This window comes from Cynocephalus volans, chromosome 12, assembly GCF_027409185.1.
Source record: "Cynocephalus volans isolate mCynVol1 chromosome 12, mCynVol1.pri, whole genome shotgun sequence".
In the NCBI taxonomy this organism is placed as follows: Eukaryota; Metazoa; Chordata; class Mammalia; order Dermoptera; family Cynocephalidae; genus Cynocephalus; species Cynocephalus volans.
In genome coordinates this window covers 18,583,352-18,600,665 of record NC_084471.1, presented here as the reverse complement: position 1 = coordinate 18,600,665, position 17,314 = coordinate 18,583,352, and the positions used below count along the sequence as shown (strand labels likewise).

At 42.0% G+C, this 17,314-nt stretch overlaps 1 long non-coding RNA gene across 1 annotated transcript; it reads left to right on the top strand.

The window, feature by feature from the left end:
- The first annotated feature begins 441 nt into the window (after positions 1-441).
- LOC134361151 (uncharacterized) lies at positions 442-11,525 on the top strand. Its single transcript, XR_010021385.1, has 3 exons — positions 442-1,854; positions 6,575-6,719; positions 9,455-11,525. It is a non-coding gene; the product is annotated as an uncharacterized LOC134361151 (long non-coding RNA).
- Positions 11,526-17,314: the final 5,789 nt, after the last annotated feature.

The window sequence follows — 17,314 nt, the reverse complement described above, 5'->3', positions numbered from 1 at the left end:
ATAAAGGGACAAGTGACAAACAAGGACTCAGAGATACAAGGGACCTGGGTCACCCTCAACGAAGATAAGCCACTCCGTAATTAAATAACAGTGCATTGGCCAGGTTTGGGAGGAGATGAGGGTTTGACGTAGACCCAGGAAGCTGGGAGAGGACAAAGTCAGAGAAAAGAAGGAAGAGGAAGAGTCTTAGAGGAGAGGGCTGAAAGCCAGCGCTGGCTCAAAATGACAGAGAAGGAGCTGAGCCATGGAGCTCACCCCACTCAGTGATTCTCGCACACGGGCTGCCCATCCAGACTGAATTATGGAAGGCCACGCAATGGCAGACGCAGCAGCCAATGAGAGGCACCCTCATTCAAGAGTGACAGCCCCGGAAAGTCCCCGGGAGTGGAGCGGCAGATACCGCAGGAAGGTGGCACGTGAGCCTCGACTGGAAGCAGGGCGGGGAGCGCCTCGGACGCGGTCCCCTGCCTTGCGGGGATACCCTGGGTGGGGGAGGTGGAAAGTGGGTCTCGGGGGGAACCGAACCAGAGTCTGTGGACTAGCCTTTCCTATGCTTGAAATAATTTTCAGGTCTCAATGAACCAAAAATGTATTACATCTACAGTTTCCGGTATATTAGCATAATCAGTATCTTGTAGATATCATAGTCACATGATGATTTGTCAATGCTCTATGAGCAGAGAATATTTTCTGTGACTCTGTTTACTTTTGCCTAGTAATTAGCCTAATCTTTTTTTGTGGTTTCTCCCTGCCTGTAAATAACATCAACTCTAATACAGGCCAGTAATATACATAGAAGAAACTTCAGTCCCCCAGCCCGCTTTTTAAACTTCCTGTTTAATTTTTTAAAATTTTATTCAAGTAGGACTAAAAATCTTAAAACAAATTTTTACTACACAAGATGCTAATGGTATGTAGTATATGCCCTGTGCAAAAGTACAGGTTTTTTTCCTTATTTAAAACTAAAAATTACTTTTTTAGCCAAACTTTACAGCCTAAAAAGCAATTACTCTTGTTATATTTCTTGAAATCAATCTTTCTTTTGCATCTATAAATTTTTTAAACTCATAAGGAGAATACTTTTTCTGTTAAATAATTGGCTTAAGACAAAATGGATTTTAATTTTTCTAAAGGTAGGCTTGATATATTTAACATAAATAAAGGTTGTAAATTATATTGGTGAATGTTATTTACAATATGAAAATGTTCATACACTGTTGAGTACTAAAGCTACTGAAATCATGTCTAAATAATATGAATAAAAATATAGCCTAACACAATTTATACAAGACTTTAAAAAAAACATTTTCTTACTAACATAATCAGGCTTAACTATAGGTCTAGCTGTTTCAGAATAATTATAGACATGTATCAATTTCTTGGTTTCTTATAGGCGTGTGTGTACATTAAAACGTTATTTTTTGTTTGTTTGTTTTTGTTTGGTTTTTTTTGGTACAAGTCAAAAATTACTCATATTACCTTGCTCCTAGATAATAATCTGGTGTCTTTTTTTTTCTTTGTATATATGTGAACATATGTGTAGGTACTGCTGTGGATTGATGTCGCCCCAAAACTTAGTTGCCACTGTAACAGTGTAAAGAGGGTGGGAAGTCCTATTATGGTAATTGAAAGGTGGGGCCTTGAAGAGGTGATTAGATTGTAGGACCATGGCATAGTGAATGGATTAATAATGGTGGTCAAGGGCGTAGTTCTGAGGACTTTAAAAGAAGAGTACATGACAGTCTCTTTCTCTCTGCCAATTCTGCCATGTGAGACCCCTGCATCACTGTTGCCACCACCAAGGCCTTCACCAGCTGTGTTCCCTGGACTTTGAACTTCCCAGCCTCCAAAACTGTAAGCAATGAATTTAATTTTCTTTATACAATACACAGTTCTGTGTATTTTGTTATAAGAAGCAGAAACAGACTAATACATGTATGTACATACCTATACATGTAGAGAAGATATATATTTTTACAAAGATGGCATCATTCTACACATACTATTTCCTCAATTGGTGAAAGTTGTGATATTTCCCATGTCAATGCTTCACCTACATCATGATTTATAAGAGCTGCTTAGTTTTTCATAAATTACTTAACCAATTCATTGCTGCTGGACATTTAAGTTGTTTTCTAATTGTCTGTATATCTCTGAGCATTTCTAGTAGAACTTCTAGGTCCTAAGATGCATACTTTCTTTTTTCTTTTCAAAATGAAGATAGCTTTTTTTGCTTATACAAATAATACAGTACATAATTTTCAAAACATAATATATGTTCCATATTAAAAATTCTGACAATGGAGAAAGGGCAGCGGTGAAATCCTACCACACAGCAATAATCACTGTTAACGTTATGTGTGTGTGTATAACATTAACAGTATACATATATATACACGCATATATTTTATTTTTGAAATAAAATAATAAAATTTACTTTTTTAATGTGAGACCTGTACTTTTTTTTTTTTTTTAACAGCATAAATACTCAATTCTTGGTATTTGCACCTGAGATATGCACACACAGATTTTATTTCCTACTGAAGTTAGACAATGTCTGTCCTGGCTCTTGATGCACGTTGAATAAGGAAAAGCTTGGTCACACGTGTAGGAAGTTGAAAACTGCAGCAAAATGCCCTTGTTTTCCTACGCAAGGCAAGGTATTCTTCATAGAACCTAAAATTTGTGAGAGGCAGATCCGTAAACTTCATCCTCAGTGTATAGTCTGACTGCACCTCACCAAATTCTTTCTCTTCTCTCAAAGTCAAGTTCTCAGGCTGAGCAGAAAATTGACAAAAAGCATCCCTCACGCCATCATACAGGGGTGTTGAAAGGGAGGGAAGATACTGCTCAAGGTGGTCCAGCAGATCTTCTAGGAGGCGTGTGGACGTCCTTCCTCTCTCAAGCCCAAGCAGCCGTAGGAATATGTCAAGATTTCATTGTGCACCATGGTTTTTTCCAAGAATCTTGTCACTAGAAATCAAAACATTTTATCTAAGGCCTTGCAGGGATTTGTTCCCCTGGGCCATGTGATCAGAAATGTCTTTTAGGTAGGCTAATGTTCACAGCCATTCTTCACCTTCAAAGGTCTCAGCAAATCTGGCTGACTGTTTTCTTGAAAGTCTCCCTACAATACACCTTTCAGTTCACACACCTGTGGAGAACTCTCCCTCTGCCGAGATATCAAATTTCTTTGGGTAGCAGGAGGTTTTATGTGATCTTTGTTCAGGCTTTCATAATGTTAAAACATTATCGAGTAAATTAGTCTTTGCTTTTTAAGTTGAAGCCTTTTGGTAACATCATCTGGATTCGTGTTACCTCTAAGAGTTTTTGCCAGCAGCACCTCTCTGAAAAAAGGGAGAACATTGTGACAAAGGCAGGGTTTTGTTTTTTTTTTTTTTTTTACAAAAGAGGTTAAACCTCTCATGGAGTCAAACACCAAAGAGCCACCATATGTGCTTGAGTCAATTTCTGGGTTTCTAATTCTATTCCATTGTGGATTCCTGTGTCAGTACTGTGTTGATTTACTTATATTTTAATGTCTGAAAGGATTAGGTCCCCTTGAAGTTTTCCTTTTTTAGTGTTTTCCCGACTATTCTTCCGTGTTTGTTTTTCCCTGTGAACTTTCCAGTCTTACATGTATAGACAACTCTGATAAGGTTAGTAATAAAGAATTACAGGCTTCTGAGTCATTTCAGTGCATGACTGCAACAAGTAGCACACAATAAAAGTCCTTCTTTATGGTGAAAGCTACTCATCAATGGGTTTCCACGGCTGGGCATCCATGCTGGCCTCACCCACTCTGCAGTGTCTGTGGCAAACAACTCACAAATGCAACAATAGCTCCAGCAAATTGTGACTTTTAACACAATTCGCAGCCATTAGACAAGGAAAGATGCTGATGATTTTAAATGACTGTTGCAATCTCAAAACAGAGTAAACCTTTAGCTAAAATGTCACATTCAGGTTCAAGGAGCAAGTTACTTAGTAGCATAACTTGTTGCCCCCCTAATAATGGTAGGAAAATTAAATGAGTAAAATGATAGGATAAGATGTCAAAGGAGACATGGAAAATTCAAGCCATTTGATTACCCAACATAGAGAACATGACAGGGATGAAGAGGTTTGTGTAATAAGCTGAAAAACAATAGCTTCTCTATGCAGTCTGATGAGTCAACAAATTTCACCAATAAATGTCATAATGTGGTATTTGTAAAATTTGTAAATGATGGTAAAATTAAAGAAAACCTTTTCTGCTACTAAAAAAAAAAAGTTGCCTGAAATGAGCAAAAGCCATCTATACTTCATGTTTTATCTTTATATCTAGAAAGACAGAGTCTGTCTCAGAAGAACTGTGTTGACATGTGTATTGATGGTGGCTCTTTGGTGGTTGACTCCATGAGAGCTTTAACCTCTTTTGTAAAAAAAAAAAAAAAATAAGAACTTGCCATTATCACAATGTACTCCCTTTTTTCAAAGAGGTGCTGCTGGCAAAAACTCTTAGAGGTGACATGAATCCAGATGATGTTACCAAAAAGCTTCAACTTAAAAAGCAAAGACTAATTTACTCGATAATGTTTTAACAACATTATGAAAGCCTGAACAAAGATCACATAAAACCTCCTGCTACCCAAAGAAATTTGATATCTCGGCAGAGGGAAAGTTCTCCACAGGTGTGTGAACTAAAAGGTGTATTACAGGGAGATTTTCAAGAAAACAGTCAGCCAGATTTGCTGAGACCTTTGTAGGTGAAGAATGGCTATGAACATTAGCCTACCTAAAAGACATTTCTGATCACATGGCCCAGGGGAACAAATCCCTGCAAGGCCTTAGATAAAATGTTTTGATTTCTAGTGACAAGATTCTTGGAAAAAACCATGGTGCACAATGAAATCTTGACATATTCCTACGGCTGCTTGGGCTTGAGAGAGGAAGGACGTCCACACGCCTCCTAGAAGATCTGCTGGACCACCTTGAGCAGTATCTTCCCTCCCTTTCAACACCCCTGTATGATGGCGTGAGGGATGCTTTTTGTCAATTTTCTGCTCAGCCTGAGAACTTGACTTTGAGAGAAGAGAAAGAATTTGGTGAGGTGCAGTCAGACTATACACTGAGGATGAAGTTTACGGATCTGCCTCTCACAAATTTTAGGTTCTATGAAGAATACCTTGCCTTGCGTAGGAAAACAAGGGCATTTTGCTGCAGTTTTCAACTTCCTACATGTGTGACCAAGCTTTTCCTTATTCAACGTGCATCAAGAGCCAGGACAGACATTGTCTAACTTCAGCAGGAAATAAAATCTGTGTGAATACTACAGCTACTGAAATCATAAGTCAAAACAATACGAATAAAAATATAGACTAAGACAATTTATACAAGACTTTAAAAAAACATTTTCTTACTAACTTAATCAGGCTTAACTATGCGTCTAGCTGTTTCAGAATAATTATAGACATGTATTGATTTCTTGGTTTCTTATAGGCCTGTGTGTACATTACCTTCCATTCTCCCTCTACAAGAGTAGCAGGAAAAGGAGAAAATGTAGTTTGCAAAGTCCCAGGACCAACACCACAAGGCACACGGTATATTAAAGTGGGTTTGGAGCTGAGCTTAATGCCTGGCACGAATGTAAAACCCTGAGTATTTCTTTAGTTAGCACACATTAGCCTATAACTGTACTGAGAGGGAGATGCAAGAGCAAAGGAAGTCACAGGTTCAGACCAAAGTGCTAAATCTGCATCCTCCTTAAGAGAAAGTCAAGACCATATCCACATGTGATTAAGTCAAGAATTATGGTCTTAACATAATCCTTAGGGAAAACACGATGAAACAGCTACAAGGTCTAGGGAAGGGAACTTGGGCAGGAAAGAGTGGGGAAAGCTTTGCTTTGATTCATTAAAAGACCTGTAAAGCTACTTAGCTTTTCAAACTAAGGGCATATATTTGATTTGTGTTTTTAAAAAGAAAAAAATTTAAATAAGAGCATATCAGTAAAGAGCAAAACACTATAACTCCAGGATGGCATTTGTAGCTTGGAAGAATAAATTAAGTATTATAAGGTAATTTCATGTTGGAAAGTGAAAGGGAAAACTATCAGTTTAATAATACAAACTCCAGAAAGCAAAAATGATAAAGGCTTTTTGTTGTTGAATCATGTGAGAGATGAACAAGAAATTAGACTGTGGGCTCCATGAGGGGCAATTGGATGTCTGTTTTATTCATCAGTTATACTCATACTTTATGAACTACTATAGAAAAAGAAAGATTGAACAGAGGAGCTTGCAACAAAAAGAGCAGCCAGCTGCACTCGCATCCATCTCCAAGACTCCCGAGGGCTTACTAAGTAGAAATAACATCGTTGTTCTGAGTCTTGAGGGGTGACTTGTAAGAGTTTGCCAAGAAAAGGAAACAGAGAGTGGAAGAGGACACAGAGAGGTGACAGGGTTGGATGTGTCCAAGGGAGTCAAACGTCCTGAGGGGATGGGACAGGGAGTGTGAGGTGGTGTGGGATGGGCCATAAGACGAGGGAGAGAGGTAGACTGCCAAGCTGAGTCAATTGGGTCTTATCCTTTAGGCACTGAGGAGCAAACAGAGGCAGAAAAGTTCCTTAGACTTGACTTTTAAGGGAAGATCATGATGGTACCACTGTCAAGGAGGCACCAAGAGCAAAAAAGAACGGACATGAGGCACCAGAAATAACAACGATAATACCAACCACGGTAAGAGAAGCTAATGTGTATTCAATACTTACAGTGTGCCCAGCTCTCTGCTAAGGCTTTGCCTGCATTGCCTCTGCAAGGTGGGAATTGTTATCCCAAGTATACACAGGGAGATGCTGAGAAATAAGAGACTGGGTTTTTATGTAAGAAGGAAAGTGTTCTCTAACCAGGAAGTTTCCAATATGTTTTCTGCCTGGGCAGGAACACGACACGTGAGGCTGGCCTGATGACAGCAGGTGTGATCACCTGGCAGAACAGGAAGCGTTTGGGCAGGAATGAGGGCAGTTCCTGACAAGTGCAGAATGACATTTGTTGAGAGGGGCGTAGGGTTAATGCCTAAATATGGTTATTAAAGAGAAGTTCAGGAACATGATGTCAGGAGACATCCTACCAGTCTCCTGACACCCAGTCCTGTCCACTCTAGTTCTGGGTGAGTGCACCCCTCCATTAGGAGTTCTCAATCATGCCTCCCCCTCAATCAGTTACCACCTGTCACCCTGGACTTCTAGATGGCACACTACCTGTTCAAGAAATGTTATTTTCTTTTGCCCACTCCCCTTTTCACTGGAGTTCCTTCCTCTCATCCCCATATAACCACTCTCTTATTTGCCAAATCATCATTCTCTTCCCTTTCCAAACAAGTGCCTTCTTCCAATTTTAATAATGGCTTCATCTACCCACCCATTAGGTAAACGAGAAGTCTCAGTGTTGTTGTCAAATCCTCCTCTTCGCCTTTTTCACACTCAGTCAATGAGGATTATCATGACCCTAATTTCTGATTCTTTCCAGTCATTCTCTCTCCTCATCTGACCACCTGGTTGTACAAAGAGCCTCCTGATTGTCATCTAACCACCAGTTTTGCCCATGCCAAGATAGCCCCTCATAGGCTCTGTTATGGGTTGAATTGTGTCCCCCAGAAAGATATTGAAGTCCTAACCCCCAGTACCTATGATTCTGACCTTATTTGGGTATAAGGTCTTTGTGAATGATCAAGTTAAGAGGAGGTCACGAGGGTGGGTCCTAATCCAATATGACTGCCTCCTTATGAAAGGGGGCAATTTGGACACAGAAAGACATGCACACAGGAAGAATGCCATGTGAACATGAAGGAAGAGATTGGGCTGATTCACCTATAAGTCAAGGAAAGCCAAAGATTAGCATTAGACTGCCAGAAGTCAGGGGACAGACACGGAACAGATTCTCCCTCACAGCCCTCAGGAGGGACCAACCCTGCTGACACTGATCTTGGGCTTCTAGTCTCCAGGAGTCTGAGACAATACGTTGTTTAAGCCACCCAGTACAGTATGTGGTACTTTGTTTAAGCCACCCGGTGTCTGGTATGTTGTTATGGTAGCCTTAGCGAACTAACACAGCTTCCAAGATTTTTTTCTAAAATGCACATCTGATCACATCAATGTCTGCTTAAAATTTAAGCAAAGTCTGCTTAAAAACATTATTTTTGAGCATCTACTGAGGGCCAAGCACTCCATCTCTATTATACCTAATCCTTACAACATCCATCTAAAGAAGACATGACTATTCCTGATTTTGCAGTTGAAAAAACTGATCTTCTAAAAGGCTAAGCCAATGGCCCAAGTTTACATAGGTAGTAAGTAGAAAAACTGAATTTTGACTTGGTCTCTCTGACTTTCAAAGTTAAACTAGTATTGTGTGTTTCACTATAACAGGTTTCAGCAGACTTCTTTGTAAAGGAGCAAATAGAAAATACTTGAGGCTTTACAGGGCACATGGTCTCTGTGGAGGCTACTAAACTCTGCAAATGCAGTGCAGAAGCTGCCATAAACAATATATTAAATGAATGGACCTGAATGTGTTCCAATAAATCTTTATTTATAAAAACAGGCTGCAGGTCAGATTTGGCCCTCTGGTTGTAGTTTACCAATCCCACTCTACAACATTATCTTTAGTATATAATCCATGCCCCTTGACATAATAATTGCTAATACTCATGCTGTGCTCACTTTATGCCAGCAGCTCTTCATGTATTAATTAATTTAAATTTTCATTACTGTTACCTGTATTTTAGAGGTTACCAGCTTGCCAAAATCACACAAATAGTGACAGAGCCAGGATTTGAAGTTGGGCAATCAAGCCTCAAAGACTATAATTTCACTCATTGTCTACAAGGATCTTCACGCCTCTTCCAACCACATTTCCCACCAGTTCCCTCATGCTCCACCTTGTTTTCTCATCTAACACCCTGTACTTCCTCCTTCTGAGGAGGAGAAATAAAGGAAGGAGACTGGGCTAGCCCCACCTGCAGGATCTGGACGGTACACTTGGCCAAGACCAAAGCCCTGGGTTTCCCAGAGTCCTTGCTGTCAATGGGGATGAGAAGTGGAGAGAGGGGAGGGAGCACTTACTGCCGTCCCTGGTTGTTGTGACAATCTAGGGAGACTTCACACAGTAACTGAAGTGCAGGTACCCACAGTGCTTGGCCAATTGCCTTGTTTTAAAGATATTTTTATTATGCAACAGAATCTGAGGTGTTGTAGCTACTTGCAACAACTGTACTCCCCTTTTTCTTTACTAACAGAACCTCTTGGTTTTGTTTGCAATGGCAACTAGAAGTGACCATGTGATACAATGTCAGTCAATACACATAAACAGAAGTCTGTTAGGGATATCTAGGAAAGTTTTGTTGTTGTATAAATAAGTGTGCCTTTTTCCTGGTTGCTTTTTTCTTTCTTCTTGGAATGTGGCCAAAAAACTAGAAGTAGAGCAGCCATCTGAAGACACAGGTGACCATGAGGATGAACGCTCTTTGCCGAAGCTGATGGAGCAGAAGATGGAAGGGTCCTGGGCACTGATGGAATCATGGTGCCTTTACAGCCTACTTCACACTACCTGCCTCCAAACTTGTAGTCATGGAAGAAAAAATAACCCCCTCTTTGGTTAAACCACTGTAGTTGGATTTCTGATACATGTGGACTTAATCCTAACAAAAAGACCTGGTCAGCAGATGGGACACATACTGAGCAAAGAACACAATTTCTAGAATGTAACAGATGCTCAGTGAATGAATCCATGAGTAAATGAATGTATCAGCAATGGAAGACAGAAGTACCAGATTACAGAAGGAAGTGCCCTTAGGAAAATATAATATTTACAGCTACCACTTACTTGCTGGGCATGTACCACGTGCCCTTCATTCTATCAGTAATCTTTGTAACTCATGTAGATTGGTATAGTCGTGCCTGTTTCACAGATCAGGAACTGAGGCTCAAGGAGTCTGAGCTAACTTTCCCAGGGAGTCAGAGCCAATATGTGGTGGGGCTAGGGTTTGAATCCACATCTGGGTGATGTTGAAGTCTCTGTTTCTTCTCTTAGTCCAAGCTGCTATTGTAATTAAATACTCACCGGGCACTTGGACCAAGGCCACTGGGTCGTTGGAGAAACTGGGGTGAAATTGCCCCACAATCCCTGAGCTGTATGAGCACGACCAATTCTTTCCTCTGTTTCTCATTTCCTGATTTGTAGAAAGGATATCAATAGCACCTTCCTTACCGGCTTGTTGTATTAAACGTGAGATGCATGTATAACGTGTTCAGCAGAGCGCTACTAAAAGCTCAAACAATATTGACCATCAGCATTGTTATCATCTCTGACCTCCCAAAACCCTGCAACAATCTATAGCAAGTATGAGCTCTGGCCTTGATCGGAGTCTCCCAAGGAGGTATCCGGCTGAGCAGGGGCCTTACAGCTGTTGGAGTCTGTGTGTTTTTTAACTTTAAAGGCCCAATTCGGACTTCTCACTGCCTCTGTCGGCACCCCCTTAGAGCACAGGTCTCCGTGGGTCTCAGAAATGCCCGTGAGATTTCTCTTCCTTGCTTTAAGTTCTGATACTTCGCTGAACTTGTTGTCATTCCAAGCCGAGGGAGTGTCCCTCACAGCCCGAAGGCTCACCCCTTAATCCCACGCAGGTGTCAGACAATGCCTGATGGGCGGAGGACATTGTGCTCCTGTCTGGCGCTCTGCCTGTCCCACCTCAGCCCCAGGAGCAGTCGGGAGGTGGACGTGTCTGAGGCGAGATGCGGGGGCGGATTTGAGTCTGAGATGCTAACCTGCCCAACCGAAGGTTTCACATCTGTCTTGGCACACACACGGGTGCACGGAATCTAGAGTCAGTTGCAGCTCTGAGCAGGTGGGGTGGGTCCTGGGGTGTTGAGTACAGGTGGGGCTAGATGCCTGCCCTGTCACAGCAGGCCTGGCAGGTCCCCACAATGCCCTGGGCCACTCAAGAGACAGTGTGGGAAAGAAACACAGTGTGGTCAGGAAACTGCTCTAAAAAGCCAGGTCTTTGGAATCAGAGCTTGGAATGCTAGATCTTATGCTTATTAATTGTGTCATTTGAAGTACATTACTCAGCCTCTCTCCGAGGCTATTTTCTTATCTGCAATGTGGGAAAAATAATAGTGCCTATAGTTGTTATGAATATGAAAGGAGATAATTTTAAAAAGTTTTTAGCAGCATTTGGAAAATTGTTAGTGTTCAATAAATATTAGCTATGGTAATCACATTAGCATCAAGTATATGTATGGTAAAAGCTACAAAAGCTTCTAACAATCAGTTAAAAACTGCTGTGTGCTCTGGGAGGGACACTGGATTGTGGCTGTATGTTCTAATTTTTTACTGCTGCTTATGTATATCCCCTGACGATGTCAGGATGAGCAGGCATGGATGGTATCATTTGGTGGTAAGAACATATCTAATTCTTACAGTATAGTGTGTCAGTGCCTGCTGTCTACTCAGCACATGTTTGTTGTTGTGAATAAATAAAATGTTGTGACATAGTCCCTGCTTTCAAAGGGTTTTAGATCTAAATGGAGAAACAGCATAGAGGTAAAAGTTACATAAAAATGTAAAGAGCCTAAGATAAGTTCTGTAGCTAAATGCTGATGTTGATGGAGTGACCATAATCCCTGAGATAATTCCAAGAAAAGAGATCCAGGAGGGATGGAATGGATGCCTTGGCTCTGGCTGGCCCGCTCGCCAGGGGCCTGGGATCACTAAAGCTTGAGATTGATAAGGAATAGGGATGGGTAATTCTTACATTGCATTTTACTATATGGCAGATACTACTCCAAGCACTGCACGTATGTTTTCACTTTAACCCATACAACAACCCTACGTGCTGGTTATGTTATTATCCCCATTTTAAGGATGAGCAAATGGGGTACAGGGAAGTGAAGGAACTTAGCCCACGCCACACAGCTACCAAGCGGCAGAGTTGGATTTTAAGTTCAGCTGCTCTCATTCCAAAAGCTGCTCTTAAACACTATGCTATATTTCTTTTCAGAAGGAAGGAATCCAAATTGTGTTAGTTATATATAAGCGGCAGCGGAGGCTGTAATGAATAACCCCAAATCCTCAGTAGCTTAACACAATAAAAGTGCATTACTTCTCACATTAATAGCTCAGTGCAGGTGTTCAGCAGGCATCCTTCCACACAATGATTCAGGGAGCCAGGCTTTTCCCATCTTTGGACTCCACAACTCCCTGGGGCCACAGAGGCCTCTTGTGAATCTCTCCTGGAGGATCACACAGGGGGTTTAAGGTCAGGTCTGGAAGTGGCACCACTCATTTCCACTAGCATTCGATATTTGGTCACCTCGCCACTCCTAATTGCAAAGGAGGCTAGGAAATGTAGTCTAGCCAAGCATCCAGGAAGAACATGGGTATCTGTGAGCTCTCAGGGTCTCTGACACATAAGGCAAGACCCAAACCATTCAAGTGCAAAAGGGATTAAGACACTTAGCTTCAAAGGCCAATTCCAAATGCATAGCTTGCAGGGTCCAACATCCAGTCCTCAGTCCTAATTCCAGAAGAGTTCTGTAGGTACCTGAATGGCCAATTGTATGGATGACATACAGCAGTCTGAAGCAGAGACCTCCAGGCTGTGACTAAGTACCTAAGAGCTCCATAAACAGATATTCTTTCTTCTGCCTATTGCCACACCTCAAACAAACAAACAAACAAACAAACAAAAAACTCTGACCATATGTAGCAAGATCTTTGCCAGTGAGTCAGTGAGCGAGGGCCCCAGGCTGGAGCTTGGAGGACCCTGCCAAGATGCTTTGACTATAGAGAATTCCATAACATGGCTGGATTCAGCCCAGACAGGAAAAGGATGAAGAGGGAAAACAGAGAACTGTTATCCAGTGGCTGCATGTGCTCACATTGCTGGTTTCAAGCAAAGCAGCCTTGATAAGCAGGTGGGGGGTGGAAGGTTAAGAGGACAAGACCACAGACACCTTGAACTCAGCATATCCCCTGCTCTGGTGACCTGCATCACCATCCACCAAGCTGCCCAAGTGGGTATCATCACTGACTCTCCACTCAATCACCAAGCCTAGTGTATCCAAATTACCTCTCAATATATCCCCTGCATTCTACCCACCCCCTACCTTAGCTCAGGCTCCCCAGTTTCTCACCTGGGCTAGCAGCATTTCCCAAACTTTTTTGACCGTGATACACGTTTTACTGGAGCACATATTAAACTCCTGTGGAACAAGAGTTCCTTGGAACACCCCTTGGGGAACACTGCTCAACCCCTCTCAGGACTGGTTTGGGAAGCAGGGCATTCTGGGGCCTGCACGGAGACTTCGCAGTTAATCAGGCTAAAAGTGTACGATGGCTGCCGAACACAGGAGCCACCCACCTTCATCAGGGAGGGCTGGACTTCCGAGGCCGGCAGCATTTGTCCTGGCAGAGGGGAAGGTGGAAGCATTTTCCACTTATCCCAAAGGCTATCTAGTTTGTTCCAAATGACACAGGTACAGAGTCAATGAACTCAGAGGAACAAGATTACACAGGACCACCCAATGGCACTTTTCTTGAATGCCCTTGGCTGGGCAAACCCCAGTTGTGCCCTGACCCCAAGCCAGCTGACCACTTCCCAGCCACCTCCAGCCCAATGGCAGCCAGAATGTGAGGACCTGATCTCCTTCTCCTCTACAGCCAGCTTGAACAGAGACTTCCTTTATTCTGTCATAAGAATCCATGTGGCCCTCTGGCTCCTCTGCATCTGGATCCCTCTGCATTAAGAGAATTACTGCTCCCTGCTTCCACTTAGCAGCTGAAACTGACCAGGCTCCAGGGAAGTCCCTCACTCCACCTGCCCCTGTCCCAAACCTCTTCTGATCTCCTGCCTTAGGGCTCTGAAAATGACAACACAATATTGAAGATCCTCGTCCACAGTTTTCAAATAGAGATCTGCTGAACCCTGGGGTCCATCAGGGACACCCGGGGGTCTGCTAATACAGACATTGAGCAGCTAGTCGGGGACTCCACTTTGACCCTTTTTATATTGGATTCCATGAATGTTCATATCAATGAAAGAATCCATTTACATTTCAAACAAATATTTTAAAAAAATTTTTGAGCCATAACTTATTGGTCAAGGTCTTTATATTACAGATGGGAAAACTGAGGACCAGAGAAGGAAAGTAAGTTCCCAAGGTTGCAGAGCAAATTCAAGGCACAGTTGAAAGAGACTACAGGTCTCTTTACTATCAATTAAGTGTTGTTTTCCATCACACCATGCAGTTCCTAGCATAGGTAGCACCAGACCAGAACACAGCATTTGATGCAAAATCTTTGAGACATACTTTTTTTTTTTCAAATTCCCCAGAATTACTACATCGATGAAGAAGAATTTGCTTTTATGAGATAGAAAAAGTAGTAGAAAATGGACTTTTAAAAATAAAGTTAGATTACAATAACAAGCATGCTTCTTAAAGGAATACCCCCAGGGATTCTGTTTGGTAACTTAACTACTCTATTACTCATCTGTCTTGAAGGTTCCACTGGCTATAACATGGATTTTCATATAGGGGTCTCCTCCTGACCTTCAACCCTCCCATACCCTATCCACTCTTTCTTCTTGCTAGCTTCCTGGTCATTTTTTAGTGACATCACTAAAGCCAAGGGAAGAAACATATTCCTAATCCTGAGAAGGCTTAGAATAGCTCTGTACATAAACATTCCAAAATAATTATGCATCACTCGCCCCACAAAGAGTAGATACCAGCCCAATCTACTTCTTGACCCATCCCACTCCCTTGCCCTCCATCACTAGTTCAAGACAAATCAACAAAAAGGGCTTTCTTTACTTTTCAGAAGACATGTTAAAGAGAATATGCATATATAGGAAACTTAAAACACAGAAGTCCTCAATTTTCCAGTTTAAGGGCTTATGTCAGAAAAGGCTGCATGAAATTTAAAAAGGATAACAGACCCGCTCATCAGGCTCAATACAGTATGTTCGTTCTCTACACTTTTCTCCCCTTCATGACTCTCTTGTTTGGGGCATAAATTAACCACTTACCTTCGGGGAAGTATGCTCTCTGTGAGACTGGAATTACAGCCATGATATAAATTGAGGATCTGAAGCCCAGAATGGTTAAGTAACTTGCTCAAGGTCACACAGCAAGTAAGTGGTGAAGCCAGAATTCAGATCCAGATTTCAGACTCCAGGGCTCATATTTTCTCCATTGGGGCCTTAACCTCCAAAACATGTAATGTTAACAACACACTCTAACATTTATCAAGGTCTTGCTGTGTGCCTGGCACTGTGCAACACTGCTGCCTTTGAAGAAGTTTTAAAATAAACACACTTCAGCAAGGAACAGGGGTGGATTTGGGGTTTTCAGTCTCTGTCCTCTAGTTGAGACAGCAAAAAAAGAATTGTTCATCTCCAGAACTTGCAGTTGAGTGGTATAGGACCCACGGACCCAGGTAACCAATTGAATAGTCATCCTTGCAATCTGACCCCTTGCGTTTTGGGAAGAGAGACATGATCCCCTTACTCTTTAGTTATCTCTCATCATTGTCACCTCCTGTGCTCTTCCAGGTCACAGAAATAAATGGCAATGTCACTTTTATATCATCTGTACGAATATTGGATGCCAACTGCATCTTACATATCACCACTCACCTATGGCAATCAGATATCGCAGATATTTTAGGGGAGATCTAAATTCAGCATGTGTCCTATTATCCACATAATTATTTGTCAAATTGTGCAGCTACCATATAAAAAAACCCCGCAGATCTGCCCAAATAGTTAACTTGAACCTCATGTCACCAAAACCCAGAGTTTCAGTATGAGCTTGAGCTTGCCTCTCAATAAATTATAGTGATGGTTTAGGACTGTTTCAGAGGGGCCAGTTCTCAAGTTGCAGTCCATGATCTTAGAGGCAGGCATGAACTCTTTCTCCATTTAACAGGTTGGTTTCGGGAATCAAAGATGCCAAAGATTGAAGTGGTGTCTGTGTTTTGTAGGCAAGTATCTACTTAATCACTGCTCCATTGCCTGAGGAGAAAGTCGTAACTTATGCATGTATTCCAAAAGTATTTGGTTTCCCAGTTGGCAATAAATATCGTAAGTTTTCAAACTGGGCATGTTAAGGCATTTGACATATCACTCTGCAGATCTGAGAATAAGACAAAGAGATGTTTTATGTCAGAGCAGGGTGGTGGAGAAGCTGAGGACACCCAAAGTTCTCTCATCTAAAAATACTCCACCACTACCACCCCCATTTTGCTACCTTAATCACCAAAAATACCACCCACCATTAATGCCCAGTCCCTTTCTCTGGGCTTAGATCAACCCCAGTGCTGTGGATTGAATTGTGTCCCCCAAAGTTCATATATTAGAAGCCCAATTCCCACTATAACTTGAGGGTGGGAAATCCTATTATGGTAATTGAAAGACGGGGCCTTGAAGAGGTGATTAGATTGTAAGACCATGCCGTAGTGAATGGATTAAAAATGGTAGTCAGGGGTGTGGTTCTGGGGGCTTTAAAAGGAGATCATGTGAGAGTTTCTCTCTTTCTGCTCCACCATATTCTGCCATGTGAGACCCCTGTAAAGTTACCACCAAGAAGACCTTCACCAGATGTGTTCCCTGGACTTTGGACTTCCCAGCTTCTGAAACCGTAAACAATAAATTTCACTTTCTTACAAAGTACCCAGTACTGTGTATTCTGTTATAAGCAACAGAAACAGACTAATATACCCAGCATGTCCACAAGTGATGAGGATTTGCTGGGCTTTGGGACCCAGGGGAGCCAATGGAGAGAAAAGGGTTTATGCAGAGGCTGAGGCAGAGCTAATCAAAAGTGCAAGAGTCAGTCACAGACATCAGGAGAGGAGAAGCAACTGTACCTCCTATGTTTCTCTAGCTCTAATCCTACTGGAGAAATTGCTAGAACTCTGTTCCCCCTACACTGTCCTTCAATTGTTTTTGGAGTCACTAGAAGATCTCAGGCATGCTCATGAACAAATCTAATATTCTTTGGCTTCTGCTCCATCAGAAATACTTGCTGTCCCAGCCTCTGCCTCTAGATACCTTGTCACTATCATTGTGAGCCTTATTCTCAGCATTCATTTCCTGAGGACTCAATGACGAGCCTCTCAGCGCCGGGTCAGAGAACACATGATGTATATCTGCTACACTAACTAAACGTCTCCCAGCCTCTTATGATGTCCCGTGCCCCAAAACAACTCTTTGCTCCTCTGCTCTTCACATGATTCTAACTCATAAGGTTGCTCGTTTCCCCGCTGGCCTT